This window comes from Equus asinus, unplaced genomic scaffold (assembly GCF_041296235.1).
Source record: "Equus asinus isolate D_3611 breed Donkey unplaced genomic scaffold, EquAss-T2T_v2 contig_619, whole genome shotgun sequence".
In the NCBI taxonomy this organism is placed as follows: Eukaryota; Metazoa; Chordata; class Mammalia; order Perissodactyla; family Equidae; genus Equus; species Equus asinus.
The window spans coordinates 66,815-89,931 of NW_027225315.1; the positions used below are offsets into that span (position 1 = coordinate 66,815).

At 39.7% G+C, this 23,117-nt stretch overlaps 1 long non-coding RNA gene across 1 annotated transcript; it reads right to left on the reverse strand.

Moving 5' to 3' along the window:
* Positions 1 to 3,308: 3,308 nt before the first annotated feature.
* Positions 3,309 to 16,874, reverse strand: LOC139044136 (uncharacterized). Its single transcript, XR_011501189.1, has 5 exons — positions 16,663 to 16,874; positions 14,087 to 14,178; positions 13,146 to 13,224; positions 11,254 to 11,351; positions 3,309 to 6,263 (listed from the first exon to the last, which is right to left on the reverse strand). It is a non-coding gene; the product is annotated as an uncharacterized lncRNA (long non-coding RNA).
* Positions 16,875 to 23,117: the final 6,243 nt, after the last annotated feature.

Sequence of the window (23,117 nt, forward strand, 5' to 3'; positions counted from 1 at the left end):
AACATGGATGGAACTTGAGGATATTATGTTAAGATAAATAAGCCAGACAGAAAAAGATGAACACCGTATGATTTCACTCATGTGGAAGATAAATACATGGACAGAGAACAGATTAGTGGTTACCTAAGGGTAGGAGGTTCGGGGGTGGGGATAAGGGCTAAAGGGGCACATATATATGGTGAGTGACAAATAATAATGTACAACTGGAATTTCACAATGTTATAAACTATTATGACCTAAGTAAAATTGATCTCCTGAAGAAACGCTAGCATATGTTCAAAGGAGACATGATGAAGAGTGTTTATGGAACCACATTTAATAGCACCAAATTAGAAAAAGATTCAAAAATCCACCAAGGGTAGATAAATTACAGTTTACTCATACAACTTAATACTAAACAGGAATGAAAAGTGAGCAATCTAGATTAGTGTTGTCCAAAAGAAATGTAATGTAAGCCACAAACATGAGCCACAAATATAATGTAAAATTTTCTAGAAGCCAAGTTAAGGAAATTGAAAAGGCAGGTGAAATTAATTTTAATATCTTATTTAACCCAATATATCCAAATTATCACTTCAATATACAATATAAAGGAATTCGTAATGAGATTTTACATAATTTTTTCATTTTGTCTTAACCCATTGTGCAAATACACTTCCAGCACATCTCAATTCACACTAGCTACATTTCAAATACTCAATAGCCAGAGATAGTGGCTATTGTTTTGGATAGTGCTGATCTGAGGCTACTTCATACTCCCCAAAACAACACTAAACAAAAAAGCAAGCTGTAAAATAATATGTACTGTAGGGTGCAACTTAAACTTAGGAAACCAAAAGAATTCTAAATAATGTTTATGACTACGTAAAAACGTGTCCATTATATGTTCATATATGTAGACAATATTTTAAAATCCATGAGACCTCATGTCTACCTGTAATGTTTTACTTCTCTAAAAGAAATCTGAAGCAAATGTGACATAAGATTTCATAAGGCTGGGTAGTAGGTGGAAAGGTATTTATATTGTGTTCTTGTCTGGAATATTTCACAATTAAATAAATTCAGAGTGTGCATGTTCTAGAACTCTCATTACCTCTACCTTACAATAACTTAAGTCTGAAAATATGCTAACGAAGTATTTAGAATATAAACAACTTACTTCACTTTGTTCTACAGAGAATAAAAGTAGCCTTCTTTCCTTCATGTAAGTTTTAAGGGAAACGAAAACTTCAAAAAACAAAATAAAGATAAAAATTGATACATTTGCCTTACTTATTTACTCAATAAGCATTTACTACATGGCTATCATTAGCATTCAAGAAGCTCATGGTGTGGAGAACAGCTTTTTCTGTCACAAGTTACACAGTCATGTGGAGATCAAAGTATATTTAGGCACTTTACAGAATACCAAGATCCAAGAAAAAGAGCTACACACCAAAACAGCGACTTTTGGCCCTCAAAATAATCGTTAAATGGAAAAATTTAAAGGAGATTCCTAAAATAGCATATTAGTTTGCTGTATCACCCTGGGACACACAAGGACTTCCTAGAATAGTGTTTTTTAAAAGACCAGTGAAAACACACATGCAAAACCCTCATTATTCATTCTATTTAGTGTTGGCTAAATATGAATTACTGGGACATAAGCTAAATACTCTAAGAAAGGTTCCCAGTGTATGAAAGCAAAGTTCAAAATGAGAAGCACTGAAACCACAGAGAATGAGTTGTCACAACTCAGAACTTCAGATATAAACCATCATTCACAACAACAAATTTTATGCAGAACAAGAAATCTGATAAAATCTAGTTGAAAAGGCAACTTTAAAAATTAAACTTCAATTATCCTGATCTCTTCAGTTTACTTTGAAATGAATAAGAAAACAAGATGGATTGTTACATCAATGGAGAGTTGGATAGATAGATAAATATGTGATGAAATAAGTACAGTAAAATACTAAAGGTAGACTCCAGTAAGTATATGTAAAATTTTTTCAATCTAGCTGTAAGTTTGAAAATTTTTCATAATAAAATGTTGAAATATTTATACTTCAATAATATGAGAGTAGGGGCTGGCCCCATGGCCGAGTGGTTAAGTTTGCGCGCTCCACTGCAGGCGGCCCAGTGTTTCGTTGGTTCGAATCCTGGGCACAGACATGGCACTGCTCATCAGACCACGCTGAGGCAGCATCCCACATGCCACAACTAGAAGGACTCACAACGAAGAACGTACAACTCTGTACTGGGGGGCTTTGGGAAGAAAAAGGAAAAAAATAAAAAATCTTTAAAAAAATAACATGAAGAGTATAATAACCTCTAAACTACAATTATGATGGACGCCAAACACCAAAGATACTACCACTTAAAGGAAATCAAGAATGCTACCTGTTTCTTGTATTGGCACCAAAAGAAAATAAAAAAAAATCAACTTGTCTTTTTGCAAATAGTTCATTTTAGGCAAACCCTCTACGGCACAGTTTTTTTAAAAAACAAAAAAATTCAATATAATAATATGATGTCTGGAATTTGTTTCCAAATAATCCAGTGAGGGGGGACCTGGGTGGGTATATATGAAATTCAACTAACCATGAGATGGTAATTGTTGAAGCTTGGTGACAGGTACTTGGCAGGGTTCTATTTTCTTCTTTTTGAATACACTTGTGATTTTCCAGAATAAGAAAGTTAAATATATAAAGAATATTATTTTAACACCTAGCTCAGTGTTCTATACCCTAGAATAAGTGGCCTATAAACAGTAGGTACTCAAATTTGTATAGATAAGCATTTATATAAGTAAGGAAATCTAGAATTTAAACTCACACACTTCTGATTATATTCAGTTAAACATGGATTAATGCTTATTTGTGAATTCATGACATAAAAACATACAAGTCATTCATTTCAAGCGTCCCCTGCCCTTACACCTCACTGGGTGTTCCTAGAGAAGATTCAACCGCCATAGGTAACATTTACTGGGTTAAGCACTGTTCTAAGTGCTTAACACGCATTATCTCAGGTAATCCTCAGAACTACCCTATAAGATAGGTACTATTATTATCTCCATTGTACGGATGAGAAAACTGAGGCACAGGGAGGTTAGGTAACTTGCCCGAAGTCACAATGTAAATAAATTGTGGAGCCAGAATCTAAATGTAGTTGATAACTCCCAAATCATACCTTAGCCAGATCTGAATTACAAAGTACTTAAGAAGTAGAGGTTTGCTTTCATTTAATATAGCAAGTAAAAAATGGGGAGAGATTTTTAAAGTACTCAGGAAAAAAAGAAAAAAAAGAAAGTACTCAGGAAAAACAATTCTTAGCAATGTTTTAATTAGATGGGGGCTTTAAACAAGTGAGTCCAATGTCCTGAATTTACAGCAAATCAAACACAGCTATAATTAAACATATTCTACTTGATTACATAAAAATTCCACAAATACATATGACACTAGAAAGAAACAGCTCTCTAGAGCCACAGGATAGTATGGACGTCACGACTGTATCCCCTAGTAAATAAATAGCCATTTAATAAGTATTTGCTGAATAAGCTGAATGGTTAAAACAATCCTTATCTTATTTGTATAGTTGGATGTTTTTTACTTTGCAGATAAAATAAGCTGTTTCAACTATTTATAGTATTAAAGGTGTAACTAATCCTGGCTCCCCATTAAACGATAATCTTGTAGAAAGATACTGATCCTTGTTTTTATGGACAATTAAGTTCTAAATCTTCTGGGTACCTCCATATTTCTTGATCTATTATTATAGTGTGCATTTAGGAAAGTAGTAAGAGAGTTACCAGGACTTGACATGAGTTCCATAAATCTGATCCAAGCTTCTGGACTTTCCCCACTCTGATCAAAGAATGTAAGGGAAGGGTAACTGTTCTTTGGCCAACTTCTAACTTATTCCACATTTTTCACCATAATAAAATCACATAGGTAATAAAGAAATGGAATTCCAAGTTCTAATATAAGACATACGATGGAAAGGTCAAATAAGGAATATTTTTTCACAGCAGAAAGATTAGTTTAAATTACTCAAATTTTATAGAAGACTAGAATTGGTTTACTCTCACTTTTTTTCTCCTATTCCAGACTTCCTCCTGCTATAGGTAGGCATCAAGACCTTTCTACCTAGCAAATGGAATTTATTCTGACCCCTAAAGGTCATACTGTTAAACTGGTTATGGAACTTAAAACAGAGTCAAAACTATGGAGCATGCAAATCCAAAGTAGAAACTGTACATCAGAACAAAGAACACATACAAACTACTTTGAGATTAGAAAAGGAAACTTTTCTGATCGAAAACAACTATGTCACTAATTGCACACTCCTAGAAAGTTCCCTTAGCTTCTGAGTTATGTTGTAGTGATTTCAGTAAATAATCACCTTATCTTAATTTAAATAGTAAGGAAACAACTCTGAAGCATATGAACAAAAACACAAGGAATCAAGAAGATTCTAAATAATCCACTGTCACAACAATAGAATTGTAGCTAATTTACTTCCTTGAGACTGTAGCAATGACACAAAACTGTAAAAATTACTTTAAGACATAACAAGTGTCCTTTGGTTTCTTGAACAAGAGTTCTGACATGACTTACAGAAAAATATTCTACATTCTTCATTGTTATAAAATACATACAAAAAATCCTAATGGGCTATTAAAAGCATAGTACTGCACCAAGAACCCTGATCTGGGAGTCAAATAATCTTGGTTCTAGTCCTAATTACTACTTAGAGTTATGACCTTAAGCAAACTGCAACCTCAGTAGAGCTCAATTTCCTCACTTGTAAAATGAGAGAACTTTACTAGATGACTGTTAAGATAACGTTCCAGCTATTAAATTTGCTTCTGAAAGGGATCATCAATCCAACTTTATATTTGACTTTCCAAGTGGTTAAGTTCACACACTCGCTTTGGCAGCATGGGTTTCCCCAGTTTGGATCCTGGGTGTAGACCTACACACTGCTCATCAAGCCACATTGTGGCAGCATCCCACATAACATAGAGGAAGGTTGGAACAGATGTTAGCTCAGCAACAATCTTCCTCAAGCAAAAGGAGGAAGATTGGCAACAGATGTCAGCTCAGGGCCAATCTTCCTCACACAAATAAAAAAGAAAGAAAGAAAGAATTGAGACCTAGGGACACACAAGTAATAGAAGACCCAGAACTAAGTTACAGAAAGCATGGTATTACTCCAGTGCTTTTTCAATATTTCATTCTATTAAAAACACTACCCATAACCTGATAATACCTTGACTTACTTTATATCACCCAAAGTTTCAAAGTTATTTCATTCCTTCACCAACTATTTAAGTCTAAGTGTAAATCAAGCTAGCTATCATCGCTGAACGGGAGCTGTGTCATATAATAAATCTACTTTGCCCATCATTCCACTGTTTATCATTGTTAACTAATTATCTTTTCAAAAGCAAGAGACTCAATAATCCTCACAGAGATCTGGCCCAAGAGTAAAGACAGACTTCCTCCCCCTACCATGTTTCCTAATTTTTAGAAAAGCACATGCAACAAATAACAAAGATTTATTATCTATCGTTACACAAATAAATGTTGGCTTTAACAATAACTTTGATGAAACAAATTTATGAATAAAAGGAAATGTTTTGAACTCCTCACTCTTTTATAACTGGATCACAACTAGGCCACACTACTCAAAACTAAGGAAATATGAACCATACCCTTGCTTCCTTAGAAGGATATCATTAAATATGTCTAGCGTCCACATGGAGGAAAAATCCTGTCCTCAGGTACTTTTCTTGAAAAACAGAAATACAGTAAATAAGAGGAAATAAATGTATCTACGCATATGGTCTTAGCCAGTTCTTAGAAAGCAAAAGACTAGCCATACCATTACAAGATTCAAAACCATGAAAATTTCACTTCTAAAATCGTTATTACATAAAAACTTGCAGAGCTCTCTTTTAGAGAAAGGAATAGCAAATTCAAATACAACACTAGAAATAAAACAAAAGTTAGAAAAATCCACTTAAATTATTAAAGATAAAGCAAACAGGAGCCAGACCGGTGGTGCAGCAGTTACGTTTGCACGTTCCTCTTTGGGGGCCCGGGGTTCACGGGTTCAGATCCTGGCTGCAGACATGGCACCGCTTGTCAAGCCATGCTGTGGCAGGCGTCCCACATATAAAGTAGAGGAAGAAGGGCACGGATGTGAGCTCAGGGCCAGTCTTCCTCAGCAAAAAGAGGACGATTGGCAGCAGATGTTAGCTCAGGGCTAATCTTCCTCAAAAAAAAAAAAGGTAAAACAGTATAAACAGTATATTCTTAGACATGACTATGAACATGTTAAAAGAACATTTCCAGTCACATAAAAATTACTTCTGATTTTCACAGAATGCTATTCCCCATCCCTGCCAACTATAATCTGTTATGGTGAAAGACCTAAGCCAAGCCAAGTTATATTTGTAAGTTTCAAGACCGTAACAATTTAAATAAAAAGGAAAACAAGCCAAGAAAAATACCCCCAGAAATATGATGAAAAACTAACATCTATTTCTATTAAGATATCAAATACATTTTAAAAAATTTTGTCATCAAAGGAATAGACAAGGACATCAAGGACAAAGAATAGAACAATTCTCACAAAAGATGCAATTAGTAAAATGTGTTGAACTACCTTTAACCTCTTTATAGCAAGGTACCATTTTACACCCAACAACTGAAAATATAATGCCCAATGAAGGTACAGTGAAATGGGTACTCTCACACATTATGCTAACAGTGTAAATAAGTATAAACCCTTTAGAAAGCAATTGGTAAATTACAGAAGAATCATAAACGTCATAACCTTTGATTCACTAATCCCTCTCTTAGGAATATAAACTAAAGAAATAACCTTTTAAAACGCCTTATAAGAATGAATGAAGCCATTGTCACAGAGAATAATAGAGTAAATTACGCTATAGCTAAATGGATTAAAAACAACTGAAAGAAACAGAAATCAGAACAGAAATTAACAGAGGATAGAGAGAACAGGAACGGGGAATTACTGTTTAATGGATACACAGGTTCTCTTTGGGATGATGAAAAAGTTCTGCAAATAGACTGTGGCGATGGTTACACAATACTATGAATTTACTTAAAGACACTGAACTGTACACTTAAAAATGGTTAAAATGGTAAATTTTATGCTACGTATATTTTTACCACAATAAAAAAGATGGAAAAAATAACTACGTAAACTACATTTTTAAGTGAAAATACTGATTCTCAAATTTAATCAAAACTATTTCTAACTATGTGAACATTATACACGCACATGTCCAAGGAATTTTAAAGCACCACGGGAGCTGGAGCAAAACACCGCTGGAGGACAGCAGCTCTCTCCGGGGGCAATTTTGCCCCCAGGGTACATGTGACAATGTCTGGAGACTATTTTGGAGATCACAACAGCGGATGGGGTCATCACTGGCATATAGTGGGGAAGGGGCGAAGGATACTGCTAAACATCTTACGACGCACCCAAGAGTGCCCCCACGACAAACAATCATCTGGCCCAATACATCAACAGTGATCCTGCTGAGAAATCCTGCTTTAACAAGATTTTTGGAGAGTTCTCTTTTATTTAATGTGTCTATATTGTTTTTAACGACTGCAGGGTAAATAAAAATTCATTAAAGGCTCAGCAGTTGGGTCTCTTTTTCTTTCCCCTACAAATCTCCCCCACAATCCGTATTTTTTATTCTAGAGAAAGGTCGGGAACCAAAGGTCAAAAATGGGAAAAGCAGCAAATTGTTACACATGGGTTATTTTTCTGCAAACTGTTCTTAAACAAATTACAAGAAATAGAACAAATCTGGAATTGGCAGGCTTTTAACACAATTTCCATAGACCTATCCATATGTTGGCTTTGTATTATTTTCTATTATATTTTTTCTATGATTTTTCTTATTAAGATTATGATAGATTACAACCTTGTGAGATTTCAGTTGTACATTATCGTTAGTAATGATGTGAGTACACCACTTCACCCTGTGTGCCCTCCCCCCACCCCCCCTTTTCCCTGGTAACCACCGATCAGTTTTCCTTGTCTATATGTTAACTTCCACCTATAAGTGGGGTCATATAGAGTTCGTCTTTCTCTGTCTGGCTTATTTTGCTTACCATAATACCCTCAAGGTCCATCCATGTTGATGCAAATGGAACAATTTGGTCCTTTTTTATGGCTGAGTAGTATTCCATTGTGTATATATACCATATCTTCTTTATCCAGTCGTCAGTTTCTGGGCATTTAGGTTGGTTCCATGTCTTGGCTATTGTAAATAATGCTGCGATGAACATAGGGGTGCATGGGATTCTTAGGATTGCTGATCCAAAACCACAAAAAGTGACAAATGTTGGAGAGGTTGTGGAGAAAAGGGAACCCTCATACACTGTTGGTGAGAATGCAAACTAGTGCAGCCACTATGGAAAACAGTATGGAGATTTCTCAAAAAGTTAAAAATAGAAATACCCTATGACCCAGCTATGCCACTACTGGGTATCTATCCTAAGAACCTGAAATCAGCAATCCCAAGAATCCCATGCACCCCTATTTTCTATTATATTTTATGACTCCACATTCTCATTTGTTTCATCATAGCAATTTATTTTCAAATTTGAGACCTATTACTGTTTTACACCATCGTTTCTCCACGATAAAATAACTTTTAAAAATGTTGTTCTTCAAATGCATCTTTGTAAATGCCAGTAAGCGTAAAATAAATGAAATCAATCACCACATTTTTTAAAAGTCATAGTAATAAATTAATGCTAAAACTAGTAAGTGAAAGTTTATTAAGGAATAAGATATTTACACAGTCTCAGTATCTCCCCACAAATTATTTAGTGGTTAAAAATGGGGAATAATTAACTTTACATAGAAAAATCTGGTGGATACCACTTTAACCAAGCGATCGAAATTATCATCACTAGTCTTGGGATCAATTGACATCATGTGTCTCCTATCAAGATGCACTAAAAAGAACACAGTATCACTTCTGTTGTATTTCTACCAAAAATGCATAACCTTAATCTAATCATAAGGAGGCATCACACAGACCCAAACTGAGGGACCTTATAAAAACATAACTGGCCTGTGCTCCTCAAAAATATCAAAGTTAAGAAAGACAATGAGAGGCAGAAGAACTGTTCCAAATTAAAAGACATCAGGGCAAGTGGAAACTCTGAATATGGATTTTGCATTAGATAAGAGTATTATACATATTTAAAGTTTCTGATTTGTTATTTGCATAAAAGAATATTCTTGTCCTTCCAAAATACTGAAGAATTCAGGGGAAAGGGAGCATGATGTCTGCAACTCACTCTCAAATGGTTCAGAAAAAAAATGAATATAAGAAGAGAAAATGCAACTAATTAAGTAGTTGGGACAAAATGTTAACAATGGAACTCTAGATAAAGGGTAAACAGGAGTTCTTTGTACTAGTCTTGTAATGCTTACGTAAGTGTGAAATAATATCACAATAAAAGTCACCAGGTTCCATGATGAACAAAACTGGAAGAGTAATTAAACAATGGGGAAAAATTATCATTAAAAACGATTTCTATTCCACTTCCTTTTCATTTTTATTTTCATTTATTGACTTAGACCATTGTCCCTTCCCTAACCAAGACTTTTAACAATTCAAACATAGTATCACTTGGTACATTAGGTAAGTAAGTGTCTCAACAACTTAAGGTAAAAAATTCATTATTTGAAAACAAGATCCTTCTTTTAAAAGAAGGCGGCAAGTGTCTGGAGCCCCCAAACATAAGAAGCTCTATACCAAATGCACAGGAAATATCAACGCCATTACAAACAACTGAGGACACTTGCCCCAGTGGACTCTGATTTCAAGAGCAGCAGTGCCCTCAGGTGGCAAGAACTTATCATTCTCAAGGGAAATCAAAGTTGCAGGGAAAACAAGTATCTCACCATCTCAGGGCAGCAAAGTAATATCGCTACTGTACAGTTCTGACATACTGAGTAAACAAAGCAGAACAAAAGAAAACCCTCAAAATAGCCTTTGCTATTTTCCAAGTCACATTTCCTCAAGGAAGCTTTATAACAATGGGGTCCTAATTGATTTCACTGTCCCCTGGACCAAAATTATGTAATTACTTATAAAATATTGTCAGTTGTGATTCCCATGTACCACTGTACTTCCAGTTCAATCAAATGACAGCAAGAACCACATGCTATATTTCTATATCCCTTACTTTGCTGAAAATTTAATAGATGCTCAAAAAATAATTTTGCTAGTTGATTTTTTCATGGTTCTGAATATATTCTTCTATGAAAGATGAGCAGATTATTTATAAAATAGATAATCATAAATTGTTGCTTTAATTTCCATACATTGTAACACATGATAAACTATGAATAGACAGACTTTTTTCATACTGAAACATGATTAGGAAGAATCATAAAAATACATAAGAAGGCTCTAGGATTTTTCTATCAATGCCACAGTATAAACGTTAACACCACACAAGAAAAGTGGAACATCAGACTCTATCTACTCAGTCCTGCGTAAGCCTCAACTGTCCTCATCTCTACTGTCATGCCTGAAAAGGGAGAGTGAGCACAAGCACTAGCTGCTCCACATGGGGCTGCTCCAGCTCCAGTCTCTCATCCTTCAAGCATGGTTCAGCAAGTTTGGTACTACTCTATCAAGTTCAATTAAGCCATTCTCTTTGTGCTGTATATAAAGCAACAGAGTGAAACTTCTTTTGCTGGGATTAATTGTCCTAATAAGAAATGCTGCGCTTGGGAGGTAGAAAGAACTTGCCAGAATGTTGTGCCAACAAATGGGGAACATTCGCATTTCAATAAACTGAGTACTCAGTTTTTGGCAGATATACTTTGCCTTAAAGACACTCCTGGAAAACAGTTTTTAATTTTATTTTATAAGTCTTAGTGGAACATCAGTGACAAGTCCACTGGTGTGAGCCTGTCCCCAGCCTTAGGTAGATCAACAGCGTTGGATTGGTAGCAGTTGTCTTGAGTATCCTTAAGTGCCTTTAGGCCCCAAGCACATGTCAACTTCTATGGCTGTTTTACTTGCTGAATCTTACTTGTAACAAAAATTCTGTCCAAAATCCAGCTTTATTTCCTAAGGAATATATTAGGGTTCACAAAGAATAATTTGGCCATATTATCAAATTTCTTTTAATAAAAGACATAGAAAACTTTCTGTGAGGAGAATGAAATTAAAAAGTTATGAATTACCCAGCAACATTAAAGAGAATGTCAACTCTCTCAATTTCATTGGCAAACTCATCAATTTGTTTTTTTTTTTGTGACATCCAGGACTCGAGTCTGAATACCTGAAACATAAAACAAGGGAAACTATTTACTTATACCCATAAAAAATGTTTAGTCTTGTAGATGTAGCTGCTTTGAAGTACAAAGATTACAGTATCTGTCCATTTTGCCTTCATAGGATTGTTGACCATTGGTAGGGTCTTAAGAATCTTAAGAATCTCATTAATAAAAATCTTAAAATCCTCCCCATCCTGAACTCCCAATAACACACCTCTCTTTCCCTCCCTTTCTCTTCACTCTCTAAATTGAATACTAAAGGCCTTTTCTGAGAAAAGACTTTACAGTGAAGTATGAATGATCTATATTAGATGCTTCTCAGTGAGCCAGCAGTAATAACAGAGCGCAGGCTTGCTCTTTCCCCAGAGGTGAGTCACTGCCCCAGGAACACTGAATCCTATCTGAGTGAGGGGTAGGGAAGGGCAGGGCAGTGAGACAGGAGACTGTTTCCATTTGTGCACTTTACCTTCATGTCAATTCCATTATTTATTGGAAACAACTTTGTCAGTCAAGGGTATAATCACTTATTTCTGCACTAAATTGCAAGGAGAAGAAATGAGGGGCCAGGAGAAGGGATGAAACACTTGAAAGCTAGACATGAGAGATCCAGCATTGGATCTCAGAGACACACTGTAATAGTTACTAAAAAACCCCAAACATTCTCTAATAAAAGAAAGTCACTATTTTAATGTTTTTAAAAAAATATGGTTTATTATTCTTTTATAGATATAGAAAGAAAAGATTATAAACATAGAAAAGGAGAGAAAGGGGAGAAAGTTTTGGGAGGACTTTCTTCCCTTAGTACTTTTTCAATACTTTTTCAGTACAACAGCGTTTTTCTGACTTGGAGTTAAAATTCCCTATTATTAAAATTAAATAATTTTCCAATAATAAATAAACAATCCAATAATTAAAATAGCATAGTCTAATTCCGTTCATGAATTCAATGTGCTAATTTGCATTTGATTATATAACCTGTTCTATTTTGCTGGAAGAATTAACTTTCAAATGAGCTGTCTGTTCTGATTTCTTTCAGAGGAACTCTAGTTGAAGTCCTTTGATGCTGGAGTTGAGTTCAGTGTGGTGCAGTAAGGGGTGATACACAGCGAAATAATTTGCATAATCTCTTAGGGTTTCTGATCATATGTGACTTTAGGGCTGAGCTGTCTCCAATATGGTAGCCACCAGGCACATGTGGCTACTAAGCACTTGAAATGCAGCTAGTCAGAACTGAAATGCGCTGTAAGTGTACAACACACGTGAATTTAAAAGATTTAGTATGAAAAAAGAACGTAAAATATTCCATAAATTTTTTTTATATTGAGTATGTTAAAATGGTATTTTAGATATATTTAGTTAAATAAAATACATTACTAAAATTAATTTTCATCTGTTTCTTTTTACTTTTTAAATGTAGCCACAGGAAATTTAAATCACACACGTGGTTCACATCATTTTCCTACTGGACAGCACTGTGCTGAGTAGGGCACAGAAGTGAAAGTTGTCATTAAAAGTTAACGCAACAACTGTTAAATTTCACATACAACTTTGTAATTAGGTACTGAATCCTTCAACATGCTGGATAAAAAAAATTTTAAGTATACAACTTTTATATATTTAAGTATACAGATTTTTGTCTGTAGGTTCACAGAATATAGATTTGATATCAAAGAATCAGGCTCTAAGAAGAAGGCCGGTGGAGCTGACCAGCCAAGTAATTTTCTTTCAGCAGACGAGTACTGTTTTTTATAATACCTTATGGACTCTGAATCCCAAGTTCAAGCTGCTGAGTTGCTTACCCGGGTACTTTTCCAGTTCTTGAAGTTTGGACTCATTGATATCTGTGGCTATGACTTGGGCACCTTCTCTTGCAAAAGCCTGGAAGACAACACACAAATGAATCCTTTGTTTACTTGGTTAAGCTGCTCTCATGAATAGAAAATCCTTTAGCCTTTTCTCCCTTTATCTTATTTTCATTGTTTTCCTTATACATGGGTGGAATTTCAAACTATCTAGTCTCACTTAGCCCTTCCCATTGTTATTTTTATCATTAATTAGTACAACATGACATACATTGTGCTTGTCATCTGACTTTGTCCCTTTTAGTAACATCAAATACAATCGTGTTTTTAAAAAACTAGGATTCTGTTATTAACACCTCTCAAAATACTACTATTCTGTGATTTGACAGCCTTTATTCCATTTCTGAGCAGGTGACTAAACCCAAAATAATGAGAAAAATGGGTTATTTCAACACTTTTCCTCCTAAGAGTATACTAGTGTATTTACAAATATCAAACTAATCCTACCGTTACAGTTAAGCTGCATTATTAGCTCAAGTGAGGACTATAATGTGCAAGAAGCTGCTATAAATTACAAGGTAAAGGTAACCTGATAGTCTTAGAACTCTGGAGTCCTATGTCTGAACTGAGGTGATTTCAGAGGGCTATGTACTCCTTTAGGCCCGCTGTAACAAATTTATTACAGTGCAGAGAAACTGAGGCAAAGAAATAAGTTCTCAGCGTCAAAAGTTATGAGACGTCACATAATAAATATGTGAGGTAAGCCTTGCTTCATCTGCCTGGGATCAAGAGTAGCAACTTTTATTTTTGTAACTTAAGACAACAGAAGCACAAAAGCCAATAAAAAAAAGAAGTAGAGCAGAATTAAACAGCCATGGGATCTGTCCACGTGATTCAACACCTCTAAAGGCAGGAAGCAAACAGAGATAGTAACTTACTATGGCAGTGGCCCGGCCGATCCCCTGAGCAGCAGCTGTCAGGACGATGACCTTCCCATCAAGTCGACCCATAACGGAACCTGCGGTTTAATCTACAGACACGTGTATTTAATGGCATGCACTGTAGACATGGTCCTATGCAGTAACATCTAGAATGAATGGTTCAATGTACTCCTTTAAGAACCTGAAGATGGCACCTCAGCACAAATATTCCCACCATGAGAATTCTCCAAGAGCGCCCACTCTAGATACCTAGCTTTGTACATCAAAACCATTTGGCACAGCCCACTCAACTGATACTCAGTAAGAGACAGACATTGAACTTGACCCACCTTTCGGTTTTTTGAGAACCCAATGCTGATCCAGAAGGGGTGGAGTCCTCCCCTCCCCATCCTCCCCGCTGTGCCCGCACGCACTGCTATGCCACTGGGCATGTCCTTCCTGCTTTCTGTCCTGTAAACTTCCGTTGGGTTTGCACCATCAATCATTTCTAGTTTGTTTATTTATATTCTTATTTTTGCAGGGGAAGATTCGCCCTAAGCTAACATTGAACCAGGAGGCTGAAGTGGAGTGCACCAAACTTTAACCACTAAGCCATCAGGGCTGGCTCTCATCTGTGGTTTTTCCTTGTCCCTTGGAAAGATTTCACCATCGGCCTCAGAAAGTCACTGAACAAAAGAACCGGAAAATCAAATCATGTCCAATACCCCCATTTTACAGATGAGGAAACTGATGTGGCCTGGTCCAGGTGAGAGAGACAGACGAAACGCAGGCCTCCCCATAACGCTGCCGATCCTCTTCTCAAGCTTAAGCCGGCGGGAGTTAACGCTTTAACAGCCACAGTCAGTCACTTCTGACAGGCAGGACTGAGACACTGTGACCTGGGGAAAGGTGGCGTGCATCAGGTCTGATCAGTGCCGACTGCAGGGCGCGCGGAACGGCTAGTGCTGAGGTCGGGGTGGCGAGGAGTCAAACGATGATCAAATGAGGTGGTCTTCAAGGAGCCAGGCTCTCTCCCCCATCCTGCTGTTCTCAACGTGTGCCTCTGACCTCGCGCCAAGTCACAACATGGCTGCTATGTCCCAAGGCACCATATCCGCATCCGCGTCAAAAAACACCAAGGGAAGGAGCAAAAGCCAAAGGTCTTTCTACCCAAGAAGGAAGGCCTGCTCAGAACCCCGGCCCACGTTTCACCCGCCAGCCCTAGCAGCCGCGGGGGCCGGCGTGTGGGGGCGCCGTCTTCCCCCCTCAGGATGGGAAAGGCAGGGAAGCGAGCTGGGAGGGCGTTGAGCGAACGCACTCAAGCAGCACGCGCGCACACACACCGCGCCCGAGAAGGCGCAGGCGGCTTCTCCAGCCTGGGCCCCGAAGCCCTTTCCTCCCGAGCCCCACTCCGTCCTCCTCAGCCACGCGCGGCTCCGCCCGCCGGGGGCGCTCACGCGGGCAGGCGTCAGGCAAGCGGGGGCGGGAGGGCCGGGGGCGGGGGGGGGGCGTCAGGAAGGCGTGGGCGGACGCGCCGGGGGGGGGTGTCAGGCAGGCGGGGGCGGGCGCGCTGGGGGAGGCGGGGCGCGGGGCGAAGGCCCGAGGTGCGGCCGGGTCCCGCGCGCTCCTTCCCGCGTCCCAGCCGGCGTCGCACCCGGGCCTCCCACCGGCCATCCCAGCGGGCCTCGTGTCGCCCGGACGCCTGCCGTCCAGCCCTCGGCCGCCCGGGGCCCGCGGCGTCCACGCGCGGACAGGCGGCGGGCGTTCCAGGGGGTGCCCCGCCGTCCCCGCCCCTGCCCGGGCGCTCGCTCCCTCTGCTCCCAGCGCTGCCCCGAGCTGCCGGCGCCCGACTCCGGGACCAGCTCGCCGCTGCCCGAGGCGCTCCGACCGCGGCCGCCCTCGCCAGCCACCAAGAAGCCCAGCCACTCTGAGGCAACGAAATTTTCACTGGTTTTCCCCCTTCTTACACGAGAGGTTCATACTCACTTTAAACTTGGGGAGAGTTGAGATATTTTCAGTATGTACTTTAGGAATGAGAGACTCCAGGAACCTTTACCCACCCCCAGTCCTGAGCGTGCGGATCAAACGCTGTGACTTGAGACCGTGCGCCCCGCGGCTCTGGGCGCCGGGCTCCGGGCGGCCTCCCCGCCTTTCTGGGCCCGGAGTTTGGAGCCGAAGGTTTACTGTTAGGTCAACTGCACTGCCACGCTAAAACAGAGTTTTTGGGAAAATGAGTTGCAAACATAGACTGAAATGGTAAAATCCAATATGAAAAGCAAACTTGATGGCTTTCTTACTGTAAACACTGGAATCAAAGTGTTAATTTTTCATTATCAGAGACAGAGCATTTTCAGGAATTCTGTCTTCGTGAGCCCGGAAGAAAAATGTTCACTTAAAACACTGAAAAATCCTCTCTTCTTTGGTTATTTTGAAAAACTTAAGATACCAGACTTCCAAATGCATCCTTATCCTGATCTAACTGCTAAGATTTCCTGAAATAAGTAACGTGCAGAGCAAAGCAACATCTAAAAATTAAACATCTCCTTTTCCCAGTCCATTTAAAGTTTCATTGAAAAAATACCAGGAAATCTTACTTTAGAGTAGCAGCAGGTGGATGGCGTCCTCCAGGTCACTGCGCGAGCGGCAAACGGAGACCGACCTTCGTGCAGACAAGTCAGGCGCTTAATGATGAATGCTGGGATGTGTAGTTCAGGTTTCTTCCGAGTTTGCTGGTTCTGTTTCCTTGAGTTTTTAAGGATTCGCACATTGGTATACTCAATGTGTGTACGTGCTGCCGTCTAGTGGAGCTCAGGTCGAACTGCTAACTCCGAGTAAATGGTGAAAAGCGGAAAAAGCCCCCGCAGCATGCTCAGGACTGGAAACCACTCCCTTGGCTTTGACCCCTCTCAGTCCCTGTCGTTTGTGTCTACTACGTGCCGTTCTGCGGTGTTCAAGATGGAATGAGGCAGAAGTCGCATGTGGAAGACGGCAGAGCCGCGAAACAGAAGGAGCCCAGGTCACTGAAGATACTAGAGCCTTCTCTCCTGGCCCTTGACATGATTGCTGAGAGGGCAGCACACGTTCTCTCGCGTTGAAGGTATGGTTGTGGTTCTCTTGTGACGCGCCGTCTCTTCTAACACTAATACACGCTTAGTGGCGGAATGCAGGCGTCCTGACTGCACTGGCGGTGGCGTCAGGGAGCAGGTTGAGCCTCAGTGGGAGTGTGGAGGCTTCAAGGAAAGAACATGCTGGGTAAGAGCAAAAAGCCAAGTCTGGCTGAAGAGAACAGATACACAAGAAGGAAAAGAAAGGACTGGGTCACGTGAGCCCTCTACACTAGGCTTCGTAACTCCAACTTTCTCAGGCAGGTAACTGAGCAGAGTGAGTGTGTAGGTTGTTTGTGCACGTGCTGTTTAAGTGGCTTCACTCAGCACCCACCCAACTCACTTTCACCTGCCTCCTACACTGTAAGGGTGATAAATAAATGACAAGCAGTAGGCTATATTGGAGGATATGAGGAAGCCATTTGGTTTGAAACTAATTTGACCTGACCTTGTTTTTCCAGAAAGGTCTGTTGAGCATGCATTGTACATCTGCTTTAAACGCTTACAATGTCCCAAAGATAAGAACAATGCCCTTAAAGATAAGGAGGTAGCTTCCCCCCGACATCGGCATTTCCTTTAATATGCATCTCTCCCTAAACTAAGGATTAATTATGGACCTGCTGTGCTCACCGTGTGACCACCCACCTTGTGACCACTGACCTACTGACCTCTGACCTGCTGGGCCAGCAAAGCATCTCGCGATAATTGTAAAAGGGATATTCCTGCCATATATGATGGATGCTCTTTGTTCCAAGACTGTGTATAACCACTCGGTACACCCCACTTCTTTGGTGCCCTTCCTTCCTTGGGGGAGGAAGGCCCCAGGCTAGTCCTCAGACCTGACTCATAATAAATTCACCCCAATTTTGATTTGTAGATTGATGTGGATTATTTGTGTCAAGGGGCTGAAAACAAAACTCTCAAATTGCCAGCTTCCTTTGCTGCTAGGGTTGGCCAATGAAATGTGGGCGGAGTTTCTGAGGAGGCCTTTCTTCTTGGATAGAAAGGCCTTTGGCTTTTGCTCCTTCCTTTTTGGGGGGGGCGGTCCTGGAACGTGGATATGGTGCCTTGGGACCTAGCAGCCATTTTGTGACTTGGTCTGAGGTCAGAGGCACACACTAAGGACAATAGGGAAGAAAAGGAACCTAGTTCCTTGAAGACAGGCTTAAGACAAAATCCCTAAACTAACTCCTCTGGACTTCTTATGTGAGAAAAATAAACTTTAGTCACTTTTCACGTTTTTCGTTCTTGGAGCTAAGTGTATCCGTAACAGTCACAGTGGTTAAGAACAGACTGTGGAGTCAGAAAGATGCAGGTAAGTCCCACATCTTTCCCTCACCAGCTAAGTGAATAAGTTACACAGCTGACCAAACCTGTTTCACGTCTGTAAAATGAAGGTAGGCATAGCACCTACCTCAGGGATGTTGTGAGGAGGAAGGACTTGGCATGTACAATATTTGTTACATTTGTACTTAAAAATGTGAATGATTATTAGAAATCCAATTATAATGGATGGTAAAAATTACCCTTAAAGATTTTTTAAAACCCTGCCCTAGTTTCTGCTTGTGTTCACATAAGGTCTTTGGTAAAACTGTCTCTCATTGCCCCACTGTAGCTTCTAACACTGGGTCTAATGACTGTAATCACACGCAGCTGTGCTCCTTGTGTTCCTAACAACATCTTTCCTTTCTTTTTTTTTATGCTTTTTTTTTGGTGAGGAAGACTGGCCCTGAGTTAACATGTTACCAATCTTCCTCTTTTTTTTTTTCTCCCAAAAGCTCCAGTACATAGGTGTATAGCTTAGTTGTAGGTCATTCTAGCTCTTCTATGTGAGACACTGCTACAGCATGGCTTGATGAGCGGTGGTAGGTCCACGCTCAGGATCTGAACCAGTGAACCCCACGCCACCAAAGCAGAACATGCGAACTTAACCACTTGGCCATGGGGCCAGCGCCAATACCTTTCCTTTGACTTTTGAGGATTTTGGAATAGACTTTTTATGAATATGAGAGTTCCCTAATCAAGGCCAACTCAGGTACCTCTTTCTCGATGCAGCTGTCTTCAGCCTCCCTTTATTCACAGATCTTCAACAATTATGCTTACTCTACGACCGCCTAAGTCACATGGTATTGCAGATATTTGCTTACCCCTCTGTATAGTCAGTGGACTAAATTTGTTTAAGGTTAGGGACCATATCTTTTTCACCCTTACATTGTGATCAGCTCATATTAAAAGTATGAGTTATTTGTTTTCCAGCTACAACATGAGTCCCACAAAGGCAGTGCCTTTCGGTGCCTAGACCAGTGATCAGCACACAGTAGAAGGTAGTTAAATATTTGAGTATGAATGGCAGGCTCTCAATAAGTTTCCTGAACATGATTCTGCTAGGCTCTCAAGAAAATGTTTCCTATGAACAATACTGTATTTTGTCTTCTCTGGTCCTGACTTGACTTTTCAGATTTTAGTGTTGTCTGACCATCTTATTGCTTTTTAACATTCTCGCAAGTTTCCATTGCTAACTTTCATCATTGTTCCTTCACAATCTTTCATCATGACACTGAAACTCAGGTCATAAGAGTTAAGCAACATTCTGAGGGAGACATCAGCAAGACGGAGGAATACAAAGTCCCGGCTCTTTTTCCCTGACAGAGACACTGTCGTAACAGCAATACATGGACCAAAGTATCTTTGTGAGAACTTCAGAAGCCAGGTAAGAAGTTGCAGTCCCCTGGGTAAGGGCAAAGCTAACAACTTCCACCCTGAAACTAGGCAGAAGAGCCCTTTCATTTTCCCTGCGACCACCTCTCCCCCAAGCCAGCACAGCTCACCCCTGCTTACAGCTCCTCCATCGTGAGGAGCAGGGGAAAGAAAAGAGAGGAAAATTCATTCACAGTTCCGTCTTTTTGGAGATCTGCCTGAAGGACTGGTTTCTGTCTCACTTGACCCGAACTGCTGATGGAACTGGCATGGTCTGGCACCAGACAGAGCCTAGCGTGGCTCAGCACCATCAGGAGTAGGTGCCCAACTCGAAGCTTCATCCTCGGGAGGGAGGGAGGGAGGAGAGCAGAGCGTGTGTCTTATGTGCCAGCGTTTTGGAGGGCTGCCATTGGGACTGGTTTCTATCTCACCTGATTTGGGGTGCTGATGGGAGCTGACGTAATTTGGATGCCTGGGGGCCAATGAGAACAAAGGAGAGTGGGGTGGCTTCCTGCTGCAGCACCAAAGAAGCTGCAGTACTACAGACAGATATTAGAGGGAGCAAGAGATTATGAGCTCCTGAAAAAGAAACTGGCAAACCTCTCTAATTGGCAAATCACATACACAAGCCTAGAGAATCACATCTGCCCAAAAGCTTTCAGAGGGCCCACAGTCTATAACTGGGCTGACTGATGAAGGTCTTCCCCTGTATGAAGCAGCCCACAAAGACTGGAAGAGGTGGCTATTTTTCAAATGCATAAAAGTCAGCAAAAAAATCAAAAGGCACACAAAGAAACAGAGAAACATGATGCAATCAAAGAAACAAACTAAATCTCCAGAAACCCACTCCAAAGAAATGGTGACCTATGAGCAAATACCTGACAAACACTTGAAAATAATAGTTTTAAGGAAGCTCAATGATCTACAAGAGAACACCAATAGACAGCTAAATGAAATCAGGAAAATGATGCACAAACAAAATGAGAATATTAAAGAGATGGAAACTATAAAAAAGGACCAAACAGAAATTCTGGAGCTGAAGAATACAAATAACTAAAATGAAAAATTCACAGAGGGGTTCAATAGCAGACTTGATCAAGCAGAAGAATCAATAAGTTGAAACCAGGTCATATGAAATTACTCAGTTAGAGAAGAAAAAAGAAAAAAGAATAAAGAAAAGTGAAGAGAGCCTAAGGTACTTATGGGACATCAGCAAGTGGACCAATATATGCATCATGGAACTTCCAGAAGGAAAGAGAAAGGGACAAAAGATTTATTTGAGGAAATAATGGCCAAAAACTTCCCAAATCTGAGGAATGAAAGATATCCAAATTCAAGAGTTAAGCAACATTCTACTAGACTGGATATCTGAAGACTGATCTTATATATATATATAATTTCTATTGAGTTCATAAGAGTTGACATCATTGTGAAATTTCAGTTGTACATTGTTTCTTGTCTGTCACCACGTAAGTGTTCTCCTTCACCCCCTATGCCCACCCCTCACCCCCCTTCCCCTGGTAACCACTGAACTGTTTTCTTTGTCCATGTGTTTGTTTATATTGCACATGTGAGTGAAATCATCTGGTGTTTGTCTTTTTCAGTCTTACTTCCCTTAGCATAATTCCCTCCAGGTCCTTCCATGTTGTTGCAAATGGGATGGATCCGTCTTCTTTTAATGGCTGAGTAGTATTCCATTGTATATATACCACATCATCTTTATCCAATCATTGGTCAATGGGCACTTGGGTTGCTTCCAGGTCTTGGCTATTGTGGATAGTGCTGCTATCAACACAGGGGTGCATATGTTCTTTGGATTATTGATTGCAAGTTGTTTAGGTAGATACCCAGTAATGGAATAACTGGATATGGTATTTCTATTTTTAGTTTTCTGAGGAACCTCCATCTTGTTTTCCATAGTGGCTATACCAGTTTGCAGTCCCACCAGCAGTGTATGAGGGTTCCCTTTTCTCCACACCCTCTCCAACTTTTGTTATTTTTAGTCTTAGTGATTATAGCCATTTAAACAGGTGTAAGGTGGTATCTTAGTGTAGTTTTGATTTGCATTTCCCTGATGATTAGTGATGTTGAACATCTTTTCATGTGTTTCTTGGCCATCTGTATATCTTCTTTGGAAAAATGTTCATATCCCCTGCTCATTTTTTGATTGTGCTGTCTTTTTGTTGTTCAGTTGTGTGAATTCCTTATATATTATGGAGATTAACTCCTTGTCAGATATATGATTTGCAAATATTTTCTCCCACTTGGTGGGCTGTCTTTTTGTTTTGATCCTAGTTTCTTTTGCCTTGCAGAAGCTCTTTAGTCTGATGAAGTCCCACTTATTTTTTTCTTCTGTTTCCCTTGTCTGAGAAGACCTGGTATTCAAAAAGATCCTTTTAAGTTTGATGTCAGTGAGTCTACTACCTATATTTTCTTCTAGGAGTTTTATGGTTTCAGGACTTATCTTCAAGTCTTTGATCCATTTTATTTTTGTGTATGGCATGAGATAATGGTCTACTTTCATTCTTTTGCATGTGGCTGTCCAGTTTTCCCAACACCATTTGTTGAAAATACTTTCCTTTCTCCATTGTATGTTCCCAGCTCCTTTGTCAAAGATTAGCTGTCCATAGATGTGTGGTTTTCCTTCTGGGCTTTCAGTTCTGTTCCACTGATCTGTGTGTCTGTTTTTGTACCAGTACCATGTCATTTTGATCACTATGGCTTTGTAGTACACTTTGAAGTCAGGGATGGTGGTACCTCCAGCTTTGTTCTTTTTTCTCAGGATGGCTTTAGCAATTTGGCGTCTTTGGTTGCCCCATATGAATTTTAGGATTCTCTGTTCTGTTTCCATGAAGAATGTCATTGGGATTCTGATTGGGATTGCATTACATCTGTAGATTGCTTTGGGTAGTATGGACATTTTAACCGTGTTTATTCTTCCAATCCATGTGCGTGGAATCGCTTTCCATCTCTTTATGTCATCATCTATTTTTAAGACTGATTATATTTTTAATGGCCTTAAAGTCGTTTTATTACCCAGGTGAACATACCTACTACTTTGCAATACTCTTATTCAGTGGAGGAGTGAACATCGTAGAGAATCAACCTGCAGCTCTGTAATCATGTCTGGTTTGGGTGCAGAGGAGAAACCAAACTCCCAAGGGACAGGCCTGAGGGACAGCGTTATAGGAAGGCACAGTTTCACTTCACCCTAGTGAACCTGTGACAGTGTGTTAAGGTAAGGGAAA